General features: G+C 53.7%; 1 long non-coding RNA gene across 1 annotated transcript; it reads left to right on the forward strand.

Moving 5' to 3' along the window:
- Nucleotides 1–431: 431 nt before the first annotated feature.
- LOC115946169 (uncharacterized) lies at nucleotides 432–10,770 on the forward strand. Its single transcript, XR_004549701.1, has 2 exons — nucleotides 432–2,663; nucleotides 6,194–10,770. It is a non-coding gene; the product is annotated as an uncharacterized lncRNA (long non-coding RNA).
- The last annotated feature ends 3,787 nt before the right edge of the window (nucleotides 10,771–14,557 follow it).

The following is a 14,557-nucleotide window of genomic DNA, read 5'->3' on the forward strand; positions in this document are numbered from 1 at the left end:
CCACAGGGATGGGCATGCTTTTCCCAAAAGCTGCTCCCTGGCAGGCACAGAGGCAGCCCGCTCCGACAGCCTGGGATGAACAGCGGGTAATCGTTTTCCATGTGACTGCTAGAGATGCCTAAATAATTCATTAATGGTTTGGGGAAATAAAAATATTGTGCAATGAGTAATTGCCTGTGAATGACGCTGTGCATTGCTGCAGCAGGTCACGGGCGGCCGCAGCAGCGTGGCATTAGCAGTGCAGTGTGATGCAGACTGCTTCCTCTGGGCTTTTTATTCCCTTTTTTGTTTCCTTTCCACATGAACTTTCCTGCCTCTATCTCTGCGCAAACGTGAAGGCCTTTTGTTTCCCAGGGAACTGGGGTGAAGTGGTGGGAGCGGAGCGTGGGCTGGCAGCACGGGATGTGGGGAACAGGCGGGGATTCATGGGAGCACCACAGCCATGCTCTGTGTCACATGAGGGAGAAGAAGAACCATGAGGACAACAGCAGTTCCTTCCTTCAAAACCCCCACTTCCAGCAATGGGACTGGTGGTACAATGCCAGGCAGAGCTCTCCCCAGCCAGTCCCAATGCACTGGTGACAAAGGGTTCCAGGCATCCTCTCCCAGACTCATCCATGGGCAGAGGAAAGGCCCAGGTGCCTTATCCTGATAGTGGTGATAAGGAGCTTCTGTTTCTCCAAAGGGGTCTGGGAAGCATCCCCAGCTACTTGTTTGTCCCCAGCGTGTTGCTGTGCTGGAGGTAGTGGTCTGAAAGCAGGACTCTGGCTCCCCATGGGCACCCCAGGGCAAAGTACAGGAAGTGCCCATGCTTTTGTACATGGCTCTGGGTGATCATCACACCAGGGCTGAGCTTTGAGCATAATGGGGAGTTCATGCCCCAGCGTTAAGCTGCAGCTCGTGCGGGCTCCAGGAGGAAGACCGCACTGCATCCCTCACAGCTCCGGCTTGTCACTCTATTAAATTTATATTTTAACATGAGAATAGTTGGTTTCATGGTACCTGTAACTGTGTCATTTACACAGTCATGCACACAATCCCTGCTGAAAACATCATTCCTCACTGCAGCAGCAGTTCACTGTCTTTGCAGGTACTGAGTGGGTGGTTGGGGAGGTAATGCCAGCCCTGGGTCAGACCACCCTGGCAGCTTATGGCATGGAGTGCTCACGGTCCAGTGCAAGAGCAGGATGAACCCATCTCCATCCTTATGAACCCAGGCCTCCATGCTGCCACTGAGCCCTGAGGATGGGATACTTGATGCACATCAAGGGACAGAGACAACAACTGTTGGCCATGCTCAATAGTGCTTTGTTCTTGGCCCCGGAAGCAGTGAAAATCCTCCTGCTTTGAAGCCTGAGAAGGCCTTTTTATTATATCCAGGGCCTCTGGAAAAAGAAACTGCAAGTGCTTTCCCACAGTGTGATAAAAAGCAATCTTGGCTGAGACCACAGCAACTTGTTACACGTGAGAACAGTGAATCAGTGTGCATGGGGCTGAGCTCAGTGCTTGTGCAGCCACTGGAAATCTCTGGTTTTCAGGGTCTATGTAACTGGGGTTTGGAAGAGGCTTGGTTTGAGTTTTGTTGACCTTGCACTCTCCCCAGACTTGACAGCTGTGGTGCCTGGTCCACACAGTGTCTGGTGCACAGTGGCCATGGTGAGTAGCAAGAGGGGTGGAAGGATAGTGGACACATCCCTCCATGTGTCCCTGCTAAGCAGATAAGTGCCAGGCAGAGCTGAGGCATGCACACACCCTGGCTTTGTGTTGTAACAGACTATTGTCTAACAATAAAAACGATCAGCTAATATGAAAAGCACCCAGCAGATGAGAGGTGTTTAGGTTGGGTAGAAAGCCAGGCTATAATTTAAAACAGCCAGTGTGGGTTGAGCAGAGGTCTGGTGCTGGCTGGAGAGCATGGGGAGAGGCAGGTCACGCAGTGGGAGGGAGCCCATGAACATCCCATGTTTGCATCCAACAGTGGGCAGCTTTGGGTGAGTGCTGGGGTGCATGGTGGGATCCACCATGCTCACACACATGGCAGTGATGTTGCTGGGTAGGAAAGCTGACAAGACACCCACAGCTGTGAGGGGGCCCTGGGGTTGCTCTCCATCCCTTCCCATGAGCCTAGGGCACAGCAGGTCCTCCCTAGCACAGCCCCCAGCCCGGCTGGAAAACTCCTAAGTGGTGAGGCTGGCCTAATTAGTCTGCTTAATCTTCCCCCATAAATCACCTGTCCCAGTCCCCTGCAGACTATCGGCAGCATCTGAAGTCATTAGCTAATTTAAATCTGGGAGTTCACACGCTGGCTTATCAGGAGCTATCTCTGTTCCCGCTAAGCGCTTGCCCAGTGCCTGCTCTGCCTCCTAGATCCTATCTGTGCCTGCTTTGAAGCGATGATGGGTTGCCGAGCAGGCGAGGCACGCTGCCTGCTTCCCTGCCTGCTGGCAGGTGGGAGGGGAGATGGATCCTGCTTCACTCCCTCCCTGTGCTCCCCTTTTTGAACTTCTCCTCTGACTCATCCATTTCATTTATGTTTCCACCTTCTTTTCACAAATACCAATTTGCCGGAGCGCTGGAAGGAGAAGGTGACTCCAGTGATGCTGCTGCAGCTTCCCCAGCTGCAAGGGGAGATGACCGGGTCCCATGGGTGGGCTGGCAGCCAGGTGAGCGGGGTCCTGGGGAGGGAGGCTGATGGGCACCCAGCCCCTCCCAGCACCCAGAAGGGATGTGGGGAATGCTGGGGCTGCTGCTGGGGGGACATGGGGATGTGGGGGTTCTGCCAGGGATCCTACTAGTGGCCTGTATTGCCCATCGGTCTTCCTGTCATCTCTCCACCCTCATCCTTCTCCTACGTTCTGGGTCTCCAGCCCAGCGTGAACAGGCCTCCCCAAGGTTCTGGGGTGGGATGTCTGCTCCTGCACGGGGATCAAGGCTTCATAAAGTGATCTGTCCTGTGGCCTGGGTGCACACCCATCCTTGCAGCTGCACAATCGAGCTGAGTGGGGAGGCAGCTGTGAGCTGGAGGGTCTCCACAGGGCTGGCACAGCAACACCAAAGCTCAGCTCTCACTGCAAGGAGGGAGCAGGAAAGAGGGGTTGGCTGTGAGAGAGAGCCAGGCTAGGGACACCCGACAGGACCTCGCAGCATTAAGGTCTGGCAGCTCACGGCTCTTTCTCCAGGCGGTGCTGGGAGGGGATGAGTCATCCTGGCTGTCCTGTGCCCCTTTGTACCCATGGGCAGGCAGGACCCAGGCTGGGGGACTCCTGCCTGGCAAAGCAGCTCAGGGATGCCCCATCCCACTTCAACACCCCTGGAGTAGCCCCATGAGATTACAGCAGCCAGACACCCCACTGGCACAGTATGTGTGGCTCATGGCCTCTGGGAAGGCTCTGGCAAGGGCTGGCACCTCATGCAGGGGTGCAGGCAATGCCACGGACACAGAAGGAATATGTCCTCCTCCTGCACCCTCTGCTCCTGCTGTTGCCAGGAGGACAAGGGATGACTGCTCTCCCTGGGACCTGCCAATCCAGGCTGCATCCAAGGATGTTTTGTGTATCCCTCGGGCATTGTGACTGACAGTCCAAAAGAACTAGGGCAGCTAGCTTTTGGGGGCTGCATCTTTGGCCAGAACACCCTGATCAGGCCACTTTAAAGCACCTTGGTTGCTCAGCAGGCAGTCCTGCTGCCAGGAGTGGTTGCAGGAGGGGAGATGGTGCTTTTGCTTCCCAGCTGGCTTTGTGGCTGTCCTCTTCCTCTTGCTTCCCTCATTCCAAGGGGAGCTGCAGCCGTGTTTGGTTTTGTAGTCCAAGCTCTGGATTTATTGCTTCCAGGTCTCTCTGTGTTTGTTCATTAAATGAAAGACGGCTGGGTGAGCCTACTTTCCACTACTCTGGCGCCCCTTTTGCAGCCCGGAGAGGGTCTTTCAGTCTTGGGATGATGCCTCCCTTCATGTCTCACAGGCACCCAAACACCCAGCGGAGCCACAAGTGGGGAACACATCTGTATAGAGTTATGTCCTGCAAGACATGTCCCAGTGTCCCCAGTCAGGTGCTATCCTGTGCCGTGGGTGATGGAGATGATGTGGTTTTGCGCTGAGAGTGAGCGGGGGGCAGGTGCTGGTACTGGTACCACTCAGTGCACCTCCCCGGGCACCAAGGACCATGCCAGGGCACAGCATGTGGGGGGCATAGGGCACCAGCTGGGGGGCCGTGGCTGGTCTGGCTAGCATCGACCCCTGTCCCCAGGCTGATGCTCCATTCTGCTGCGGCTGGAAGACATGAGCTCCCGATTAAAGGATATTTCAACCAGACGGAGGGGCTGCGTCGGCCGGGGAACGTGCAGCAGGAGGGGACGGGGACAGGACGCGTGAGAGACGAGAGGAGAAAGCAATTTACGCTGGAATGTAAATACGGCCGCGGCACGCTGCGCCGCGGGGCGCGTCACTCCCTCCTGGCCCTGGGACCAGCGTGAGAGCTGCCTGCGACAGCTCAGACATCTTCCGTCCTTGCCACCGGACGGGAGAGCCCACGTTTCGCCTGGGTACTGTGCAGAAGTGAGGAGGAGGAGGAGGGATAGAGGCTGTTGAAGCAAGCCAGTCCCACCGCTGCTGCTCCAGCTTTCCACAGTGAGGGACCACAGGTCGCATGCCCACTGGCAGAGAGACGAAGTCTCAGCCATCCCCTAATAATCCTGAAAATCAATAGCAATGTCTCTGGGCCCCCTGTGTGGAACAGCTCAGAATTAAGAGGAGAACTTGTCACCAGGATTAACTCCGAAACCTAGTGACAACACTTTAAGTATCTGTGCTATCTGTATCCCTGCTGATCATTCTAGCAGCCAGCTCTTACTGATGAGCTTTACTTAAATGCACTAGGTTTGTCCTGTAAGAGCAATCTCTGTGGATAAAGAAGTGAGGTTTAAAGATGCAAATATTCTGTGAGATACACCAAGTTAAATGTCTTTTGTTGTTCCTTAGCCTGGCGTCCAGGGATAAGTTTTTAAGGAAGCAAGGAAAGATCCTCTAGATTGTGAGGCAGACAAACTTTATTAAAATAAAAGACCAAATAAAATAAAAATACAATTATTTTATTTTTTTCCCTTAAAAACACTGAATTTGTAGAAGTTTCCTTCTGCTAACCCTGGGCAGTGTGAGCCCAGCTGGGGAGCAGGTCAGGTTCATCTACTCCTCTCCCATTGCAGAGCATCGCTGGGGGAAGCCATGCCCCCGTTGGCAGGTCCCAGAAGCAGCGGCACAAGGTGAACCCCAACCAGCCCACTCACTACTCAGGGCAAAGGGTCCATGGCAGGCGACAAAGAGCCTCAAACAAGTCCCTAGAATACCCAGCTCAAGCTCACAATGGGCTCCTCTCCCGCCCTAAGGCTGGACCCCAATGCAAGGATCTGAGCTCGATGCAGATGCTAGAATTCACACCCCAATGCAGGTTGGTTTGGGGTTTTTTTTAGTCTTCCATATAGCTTTTTTTTTTCTTCTTTTTTTCTTTTTGAGGCAGGAGTAATAACTGCTAAAGATGCATATGGAATTTGAATATGAATAATAAGAACAGCTGTGTATATCTATTATGAATGAACATAAACAGAAATGTATAAACTGAGATTTGGGGGCTTTTGGAAGAATTAGTGCCTTTGTTCCTGGATTTTTTTCCTATCAAAGTTTGAACCAAAGCCCATTAGCCTGGACTTCCCCGCAGCCGACCAAGCCAGAAGCTTCATTTCACCCTGGCTCCGAGCCACACTGAGTTTTCCTCAACAGCTCAGTGAGCCCTAATCCTAACAAATTTACCCAGAGAAGTGGGTCTCTTATTACACAGACTAATTTGAATGCTTTCCAAGGTTAATTTCTGCTCCCTCTCTCCCTCTCCAAATGCGCTTGCCCCTCCGGAGCCAGCTCCCCCCCTTCCCCAGCCCCCTCAGCTCCCCGTTAGAGCCAGCCCAGGGGGAGCAACCCCTTCACCACCGCGATGGTTTTTAAACGAGGAAATAATGTGATGTGCGTCGCTGGGTCCGGGCTCTGCCCGGAGGGTTTCTTAATGCCGAGCCACTTCCTTCGCAAATTAATTGCAGTTTTGGTTGGGCAAAAATAGCCCTGGAAGCCCCTTCCCCACAGGCTCTTCCGCATGTGATATTAGTTCACAATCTGATTCCTGCGACTCCATTTTCTTCTTCCCCTCCCCAGCGCGCCGATGACTGCCTGAGAGGGTGCGGGCAGGATGACCCACAGGCGAGGCAGCTGCACCGGGCCGAGGGGACCATCGCTGCCGCCGGCCCCGGCTCTCGCTTTGCACCGGGCTGTGCAACCAAACCCAGCGTGGAGAAACCGAAACCAGCTCAGCTGCCAGATCCATTAGGGAAGGAACCAGCCGTGCCTGGTGGATGGCTTTCACGGGAGAGGTGGAGGGGCTGCCGTTGTGGTAGGGGCACACAGCGGGGGATTAAATGGGATGGTTAGGTGGAAAAAGTGTCCAGAGGAGCCAGGAGCCTACCTCCCCCACCGGCCGGGCTGGATGTGTCCCCAGGGATGCTTTCTGCTGGCTTTAAGCTGCAAGAAGCAGAGCTTTTCCCTAGCAGCCATACCCAGGGTTTGCAGTGGGTCACTGCAGGTGTGGAAGAGCAGCTTGGCAGCCCTGGGACAAGGGTTTTCCATACCCCCTAAGGCAGGGGGGTCTGCCCATCTCCTACCTGCCACGGCAGCTGAGGTTCACCCTGCTTGCTCTGCTTTACTCACATTTTATTTCTTTGTACTCAGTTAGTGCTTTTGTATTTGCTCACCTGAGCACCACAGGCACCACAGCATCCCATCACCCAGGCAGGGAAGGGGCTGGGATGTGCCATGCCATGCCAGGCTGGCTGAGCTGCGCTGGAGTGCCAGCAGGAGAGAACTAGGAGCAGCACCAGGCTCTTCCAGGTACTAATGCCACAAAGGTGTCCTCTCTGAAATACCACTGCAGCTCACGTCTGCTGCCACATCCCTCTGCTAGTAAACCTCCTGTTGCAGCTCCCTGCCCCCCCTGAAGCCATGGTGCCCGGCAGTCTTCTTGCCGAGTGGATACCTATGTTTGATGATTTTGCTCCAGGCATACGAGCTGCACATATCAAAGCTGAGTCACATCTTATCTCCTGGCTGTGTTCCTGCCTGTTCCCAGCCCAGGATTCCTGGCTGCAGAGCATTCACAGCAGTTTCCTGACACCATGTGTCATGGTGGATTTGAGGTGCCAGGCTTTATTTTGGGGGAAGCCCTGGGGCAGGTAGCTGCGGTGCAGGTCAGAGGGACATCAAATTTAGGTTGAAGAATGTGGATCACAGCAGCCAGGGCACATCCCATGAGGTCACAGGGGGGCTGTGCCCCATGTCCCCACTGAGGTCCCATGAGCTGCTCCTGCCCCACTGCACTGGGGAAGGTCCAGGACAAGCTCTGTCCTGCAGAGTGAGTGGTGAACAGGCCCAAAGAACAGAGGGAGAACGTGCTCAGTGCAGTATGGGCACTGGCATCTTGTTACCAGCTTTACTGCAACTGGTGTGAAGGAGCAGGGCATTGCTTTTAGGGATGGCCAAACTTACTAAGAGTTGTGGTGGTGAACACTGAAAGAGGAAGTTTTAGAAGGGAAATAAAACGCTAATGCCTCAGGGCTTAAGATGGTCCTCGGTGCAAAAGCAGGAAAGTAATTAGCACTGTAGGTGGGGAAATAACCAGCGTCAAATGGAAGCAGGGCAAGGGCAGGTTGAAGGGGCCACAAAGAGGATGACGGGCTGAAGCTCTTCAGGATGTGACAGAGACCAAGCCTGGAGCCTCCCAGGACCTCTCCAGAACATCGTCTTGCTGGGGGGCTGTACCTGCAATGCCCCTGATCCCACTGGCCACAGGCCAGGCAAAAGGCTCCTCTGAGCTCAGCGGAGACCAGTCCAACCCCGTGCAGCTCCAATTATCCCTGGCTGGAGGCCTTCCAGGAATCCCATCCCCAAGCTCTCCCCCAGCCCTGCCTCCCCCACTCTCCCCCCTCAAAGCAATTTGACTTTTATAGTAATAACTCCTGAACCCTGAACTGGGGCCGTGCCAAGGAAAGCCGCAGAAAACAATGTGATGGGCCTCGGCAGGCGCGGAAACTCCAGCGACTGAGAGCAGCCCTAAAATAACTTTTGAGCGATTGTTATTTATTCTGGGAGAAAGTTGGTTCATTCACAACTCGGAGGGGAGATAAATGAGGGCAGGCTCGGGCTGGCCTCCCCGTGCAGTGGCAGCCAGCTGCAACAGCCAGTGCTGCAGCACAGAGTGCAGCCCTATCACTGCTGTCCTGGTGCACGTGCCCATCCTTGTGCCCTGCTGAAAGATCACACTTTTTTATTTAATTGCTTAAGAGCATTTGGGTTCAGCTGAAAGCCTTGGGCTCCGGTGGAGGAGCTTGGCTTCAGGCTGGGTTCTGCATGTGCTGCCAGGCTCAGGGGGCTGTCCACCTCATGTCTGTGCCTGCGTGTGTTTTGGCTTCCCATGGCACACTGCTTGGTGTGAGTGCTGTGCTGCAGGCCGCTGGCTTGCACTCCTGCCCTGGAGTTAGCACACATGAGCCATTGGTGTCTGATGGGCAGCAGGTGGTACAGGCAAGTGTTCCCCAGGCAGGGAACACAGACAGCATCCCACTGTGGGTCCTAGTGAGCATCAGTGTATGCACAGTAGCTGCCAGCCCACATCAGCCAGGCAAGTGGTGCCATCTCAGTAACATGGTGCTGTTTCCACAGCTCTGAGCTGCTGCAGCTTCCCTGCAATTCACCAGGGCTGTGCCAGAGCTCTGGCAGTGCCAGAGGAGCCTTGGGCAGGCAAGGCAACCGTGGCTGCTCTCTGCCTGCCCTCTGAATCAGGGAAAGTGCTCTCCAGAGGAGGCAGGCAGCCAGCAAGGCAGTCATTGGCACTGCCATGCATCTGCTTGTGCAGATGTGTTTTATGGCACCCATCACTATAGCCTGGGCACTGGTCAGTATTTTAAATGCAGGGATGGCTCTGCCAGACAGGGTGACAGGGGTGACAGAGACTTCACAGGGCAGCTCTGCAGGCAGGTGGGACAGGGATGGACAGTGACCTGACTGGAGCCAATAGGCATTGCCAACTCTGTGTGCAGATCATCTCCAGGAAGGATGCACAGCCAAGAGCACCTGCTCACAAGCATCTCCAGGGTCAGGCTCGTTCCTGCTCCACCATGGCACCAGCTGGCTCAGCCATGATGTCACAGTGGCACAGAACAGCATCTGCCCTGCATACCAGCTGGTGGAGGTTGCACTGAAAAACCCTGCCACATCTGTTTGCTTGCCTGGGCCATCCCTCTTCTGTTGCTGCCCGTAGTCCAGGAGACCTTACTGAGGATCACCTAACATTTCTGCTTTGGATTTGGCTCTGATGTGTGGACACAGCGGAACTGGGGCCCTGGAGCTGCAAAAGAGACCCAGTCTGGTGCTACCAGGAAGGTGATTAGGTCCTGTCTCTTAACTGAGAGAGGAGAGAGCGAGTTTATGTGTAGCAAAACAGCCTGGTCCTGGATAAACCATCACTCAGCCGCCCTTGTGGCACAGACCACGGGGAGAGCAGGGTCAAAGCCAGGTCACACATGGTGCAGAAGCAGTGCAGTCGGCACACACAGCTTCCTTCATGGCACGGTGCCCGTGCTGGTGGGACTGGCCCTGCTGGCCAACATCCGTAATCCTGCCAGGCAGGAAAGCCTGCGGCCTGGTGCTTCTCCTCACCTCTCTGTATCCCCTGCCCTCTGCCCCACCACCGCCATGGGCAGCGTGTGCTTGCCAGCTGCCTCTCAGCCTCAACACTGAGCAGCTCGTGCTCTTGGCAGGTAGCGCAGGTCTTACTGGCCGTTATTACAATTATTGTTTTCGTTTTTCCAGCTCAAAGGGGCTCTGCTCTCGCATCACTCCTGCCTGGCCCGAAGCCAGGTGGAACTCGGGGCAGGGTGAGAGGAGCAGGGAACATCCTGCGCTGTCAGGGCAGGGGACCACGGTGGGATGCACGAGATGGGGCGGAGGAGAGAGGAGATCCTGCCCCTCCCCTTAAAGGTTCAGACTGGAAATCAACACCCGCTTGGTTAATTCATTAGCTTCAATTAGCAACTCTGAAGCTTAGATCAGTTAATGGGCTCCCTCCTGCTGGTAAATCTCCAAGAGGAGCTCAGCAAGGTTATCTGCACCAGCAGTCGTGAGGAGAGGATGGGGATGACAGCAATTGAATTAGGAAGCTGTTAAAGGAAGAAGCCAAACAGAGCTAGAGCAGGGACGATGCAGGATGGCCACACCACTAAAACCCAGGGCAGAGCAATACAATATGGCTGTACTGGCTGGGTGAGAGCTGGGGAATGAAGCAGCAGCTCCCCATGGACACAGGTTAGGCTGGTGTTTGATACTGTGTTTCCAGCTCTGTCCTTTGTAGATTCCTTCACCAGCACCACCTTCTCCTTATGTGGGCTGTATCTTCCGCCAAGCGGGGGTTGCTCCACAGCCTGGGTTTGGTTGTTGATTAAATTAGCTCAGAAGTAACTTATTTGTGATGATGATGTGATGTAGCGACCTTCAGTGTTTCCATTAAAATATACATGTGTATATTTGTTTTCTGTGGTTACGAATGTAATTCCACAATCCACTTAGGAGCTGGTAATTTTCTGGCTGAGGTGGGAAGTTGCTGACATCTTGTGATACATGACAAGATTGATTGTGTTTGCTTACCCTTTAACCTAATAAAGAAAAATAACGTTCTGTAGTCTGGATAATTCTCCATAAACTTGGGCATTGCTTTAAATCAGCTGGAAGTGCAGGCACTGAACCATACCATCATGGGGGAGGAAGTCCCTCTCCCTACATTCTTTCCAGCTCTATGCAAAGGGGACCTATGTGGAAGCATCATCCCCAAGAGCACCCAGCATTTCTGGAGTGGCCTCAGCACCCTGTGCATCCTGCTCACTGGGAAAGCATTAACCAATTAGCTACTAATCATGTTATCATAGCACATCTGAGCAGCTGCCGGGGCAGCAGCAGGCCAAAGCAAACATGGCCCAGTGCCCTGAGGACGGGGAGCACATCAGAGGCAGCTGCACCTACTCTCCAGTTTCCAGGTCTCCCTTCTCCCACTGCAGCGGTCCAGTTGGCCTCCAGAAAGAAGGAGGCTCTGCAGGGCAAACCTGGCCAGCACTGCAACCAAGAGGAGGAATGCTGCAGCAGGGAGGTTGCCCTGGCTGAGAGCTGGGCTGGTGCTCTGATGCTGGTGACTGTCTGATCTTGGGCAGGCTGCACGTAGAGTGGGTGCCTTGCCTATTGCCCTCCTTTACTGTGAGATTGGATGCAAGAGGTGAAGGAGTGGGCTGTGCAGCAGGCTGCATCCCACAGGGACAGAGCCAGCGCTGTGGACAGGGTCTTTGTCATCCCACAGCACTGTCTTCTCCATTCCCTCATGTGGGGACAGCCTTCTCTGGGAGGAAGGGATTAGGCAAGGCAAGCAATGTCACTACAAGTTCTCAATTACTCTCCCTCCCTTTGGGGAAACACTGTGCTTGAGTTGTTCCTTCTCAGTTACTGAGCCCTGTGCCCCACTCAGCTCTTCTGACCTTCTCCAGAGCACAAGGCAGAGCTAACCGGAGGAGCGCATGTCCCCAGGGCAATGATATGAAGGCGTCACATTGCCCCAGGGCAGTGGATCCTGCCTGCAGCAGCGTGCCCCTGACCCGAGCATACAGAGGTGAAGGGGTTGGAGCTTGGGGAAGGGTTTTGCCAACGCGGTGGCAGGGTGCTGCTCACCTGCCTGGCATGGTGGTTTGTCTGCCAGCTGCCTCTCGCCTGGGAATTGCCTTTGCCAGTATGCTTAAAAATAACCCACTAGCTTGTCAAGGTTATAAACGGGGAGAGAGCAAATTGCTTTCTGAGTTGATTAAACTGCTCAGTGTGGCTGCGTGCACAGCACTCACCGTACGGCTGGGACGAGCCTGAGCCTGGCACGTTAATTTGCACTCAGCAGCTCCTGTGCTAATAAGGCCTTGATGAGCTGCCTCCTCTTACCTTCTATGCTGGCTCCTCTGAGCAATGCTTGGCTGTGCCCTGAGGCCTTTGGGGCACTTTGTCTTTTCAAAATGGGTTTTTTTGCCTTTCCATTGCTTTTGAGCAATGCCATGTCTGGAGCTGCCCCAGAGCAAATGAACCAAATCTCTGGAGGATTTCACCACCTCCCCGCTTCAAACTGGGCAACCAATGGAGCAGTGCACCCCAAAATTCAGCTGTGAGGAGTCAAACTCTGAAACCGCTGCAACAAATAGCTGCCAGAGACATTTCTCCATGCTGGTGCAACAGCCATCCTCACTGCTGTGCCGCACCACTTAGCATCACCCCACGATGCTACAGCCGTGACAGGGTCTTTGTGCTTAAAAGAGGTTTCCATATATAACCAGCCCCTCTCCTCCCCCACCCTCCCCCTCCAACTTTCTGGGAAAATCCCTTTCTGCCTAAAATTATCCAGATGTGCTTTACAGCTCGAGGGGAATTTGTGGGAAAAATATGAGGTTCGCTGGATGAGACGTTTCCTGAAGCATGGGGCCAGGAGCTGGTTCCACTTTGGAGCAGACCCGCACCGCTCACGCACCCGCCACTGCCAGAGCTTGGCTTAGTTAAGCCAGATTGGTTTTATCTCTTAATGAGAACTAGGGAATGAGGGCTTTTTCTTTTCCATTTCTTTTTTTAATTCATACTGGATATTGGGGAAAGGAGGTCAAAGGTTTACTGAGATTGGTGCTTCCTAGCGCTCTGCCTGCTGTACATGTCTTTCATGGGTTATGTAAAGTTTATCAGCACTGCTACTTCCCACTGATGACCCACATGCCAAGAAGCAGGCATCAATGCCCCACCCAGAGACTACATTTGAGGCCCAGCAGTGCACAGCACCCGGTTTTCCACCAGGATAATGGCCAGAAGGACTGAGCCAATCTGGGAGCAGGTAGTCCTGGGTTTTCCCACTGAAGAATGGATTTTCAGTGACAATGAACCAGTGGTGGGTGCAGACTTCTGGGTAGGGGCTTCATGTAAATCATGGCAATTTACTGGCTCTGCCAATCTAAATCCTGTATAATTATACACAGTGTAGCATCTGACAACAATTTGTTGCAGTATTTGGGTATGGAGCAATAGACATTTTGGGAACAAGATTTAAGAGCAGCCTTCAGATCTTTGCCATTGCAATCCACTGCGAGTCGCAAATGACTGCATTTAGTCACCTGCTTACCTGCCTACATTGGAAAAACAGTTATCCTGAAGTCCTAAATACTATTATTTTTACCTGCAATCATTTTACAAATGCAGAATTTGAGGCTGCACTCAGCATCTTCAGGGAAAAAAAGAAAAGAAGAAAGGGGAAGTATTTGCCCTCTTTACTCCTAGCTGCCCTTTTCAGTCTCTGAGCTGTAAAATAAGATTGACAGCAGCTTTGAGACACTAGCAGCGAAGCACAGCCTGGGTCACAAGCCCATGGAGCACTCTGGAGGGAAGGATGCCTGGGAACCAGGCTGAAGAGTAGCCAGTGTGGACTGAGCCGTGCAATGTCAGGATTTTTACCAGCCTGCTGGAGCTCTTTGAGGATATTACTGCTTTGCTAGATAAGAGAAATTCAAGGGATGTGCTATACTTAGAGTTTCAAAACACACTTGGCATCAGTGCAGATCAAAGCCAAATGGTGCAGGCAGCATCCTGGAATAGAAGGTGAAAGAGGGAAAAGATTTGGAATTTACTGGGAGGAAAAAATATACGCTGAATCCAACAGCACGAGGCTGCTGAGCTAAAAATAGCAAAGAAGGTATTAGCAGCAGCTCCGCATGCAGGCTGACACTCGGCTCCGCGCCCCCGACTCAGGGGAAAACCTCCCACCTAAGCTGGGTGATGTGCAAGGAACCACGGCTGGTCCCAGGAGTCTCTGCTGCCCGAGACCAGATCCCAGCCGAAGTCAGTAGGGACCAGCAGGGCTTTGATGTGCTCAGTGTCAGCCTGTCCCCCCAGGCAGCCCATGCTGTCCCAGCCATGTCAGGTTGTCCACGTCCCACAGGCAGTTTCCAATCCCATAAACTGGAACAGTGCTGCTCTGTCAGCTCCCACACCAGTGGCCAGGCTTTTACACTGTCCTGCTCTCCCTGGGGACATGGTGCTGCCACCACCACACATGGGGCCGGGTCATGTGTGCCCCTCCCCACACCAGCACCCCGCTCTGCTCATGGTGCTGCAAAGGTTTGCAGAGCTGAGATGCCACACACCAGCTGCTTCCTCAGCCCTTCCTCCTCTTCACTGCAGCCGGGTGCTCATGGTAGACGTGACAAATCTGCCCCTTGCCACCCAGGCTAGCTAGGATCTCTCCCAAACCCAGCAGAGACCAGGGAGGGCAGAGTGACCCCTGACATGCATATGACCCCTGGTCAAGTCTGTGTTTTTGGACAAGTTTTCCTTGCAATGCCCAGCCAGCAAAGAGGAAGCACATCCTTCAGAAACGCTCTCAGAGCAGTATGCAGGTTGTACCACAAACCTGTGGCA

This window comes from Melopsittacus undulatus, chromosome 6 (genome assembly GCF_012275295.1).
Source record: "Melopsittacus undulatus isolate bMelUnd1 chromosome 6, bMelUnd1.mat.Z, whole genome shotgun sequence".
Lineage (NCBI taxonomy): Eukaryota > Metazoa > Chordata > Aves > Psittaciformes > Psittaculidae > Melopsittacus > Melopsittacus undulatus.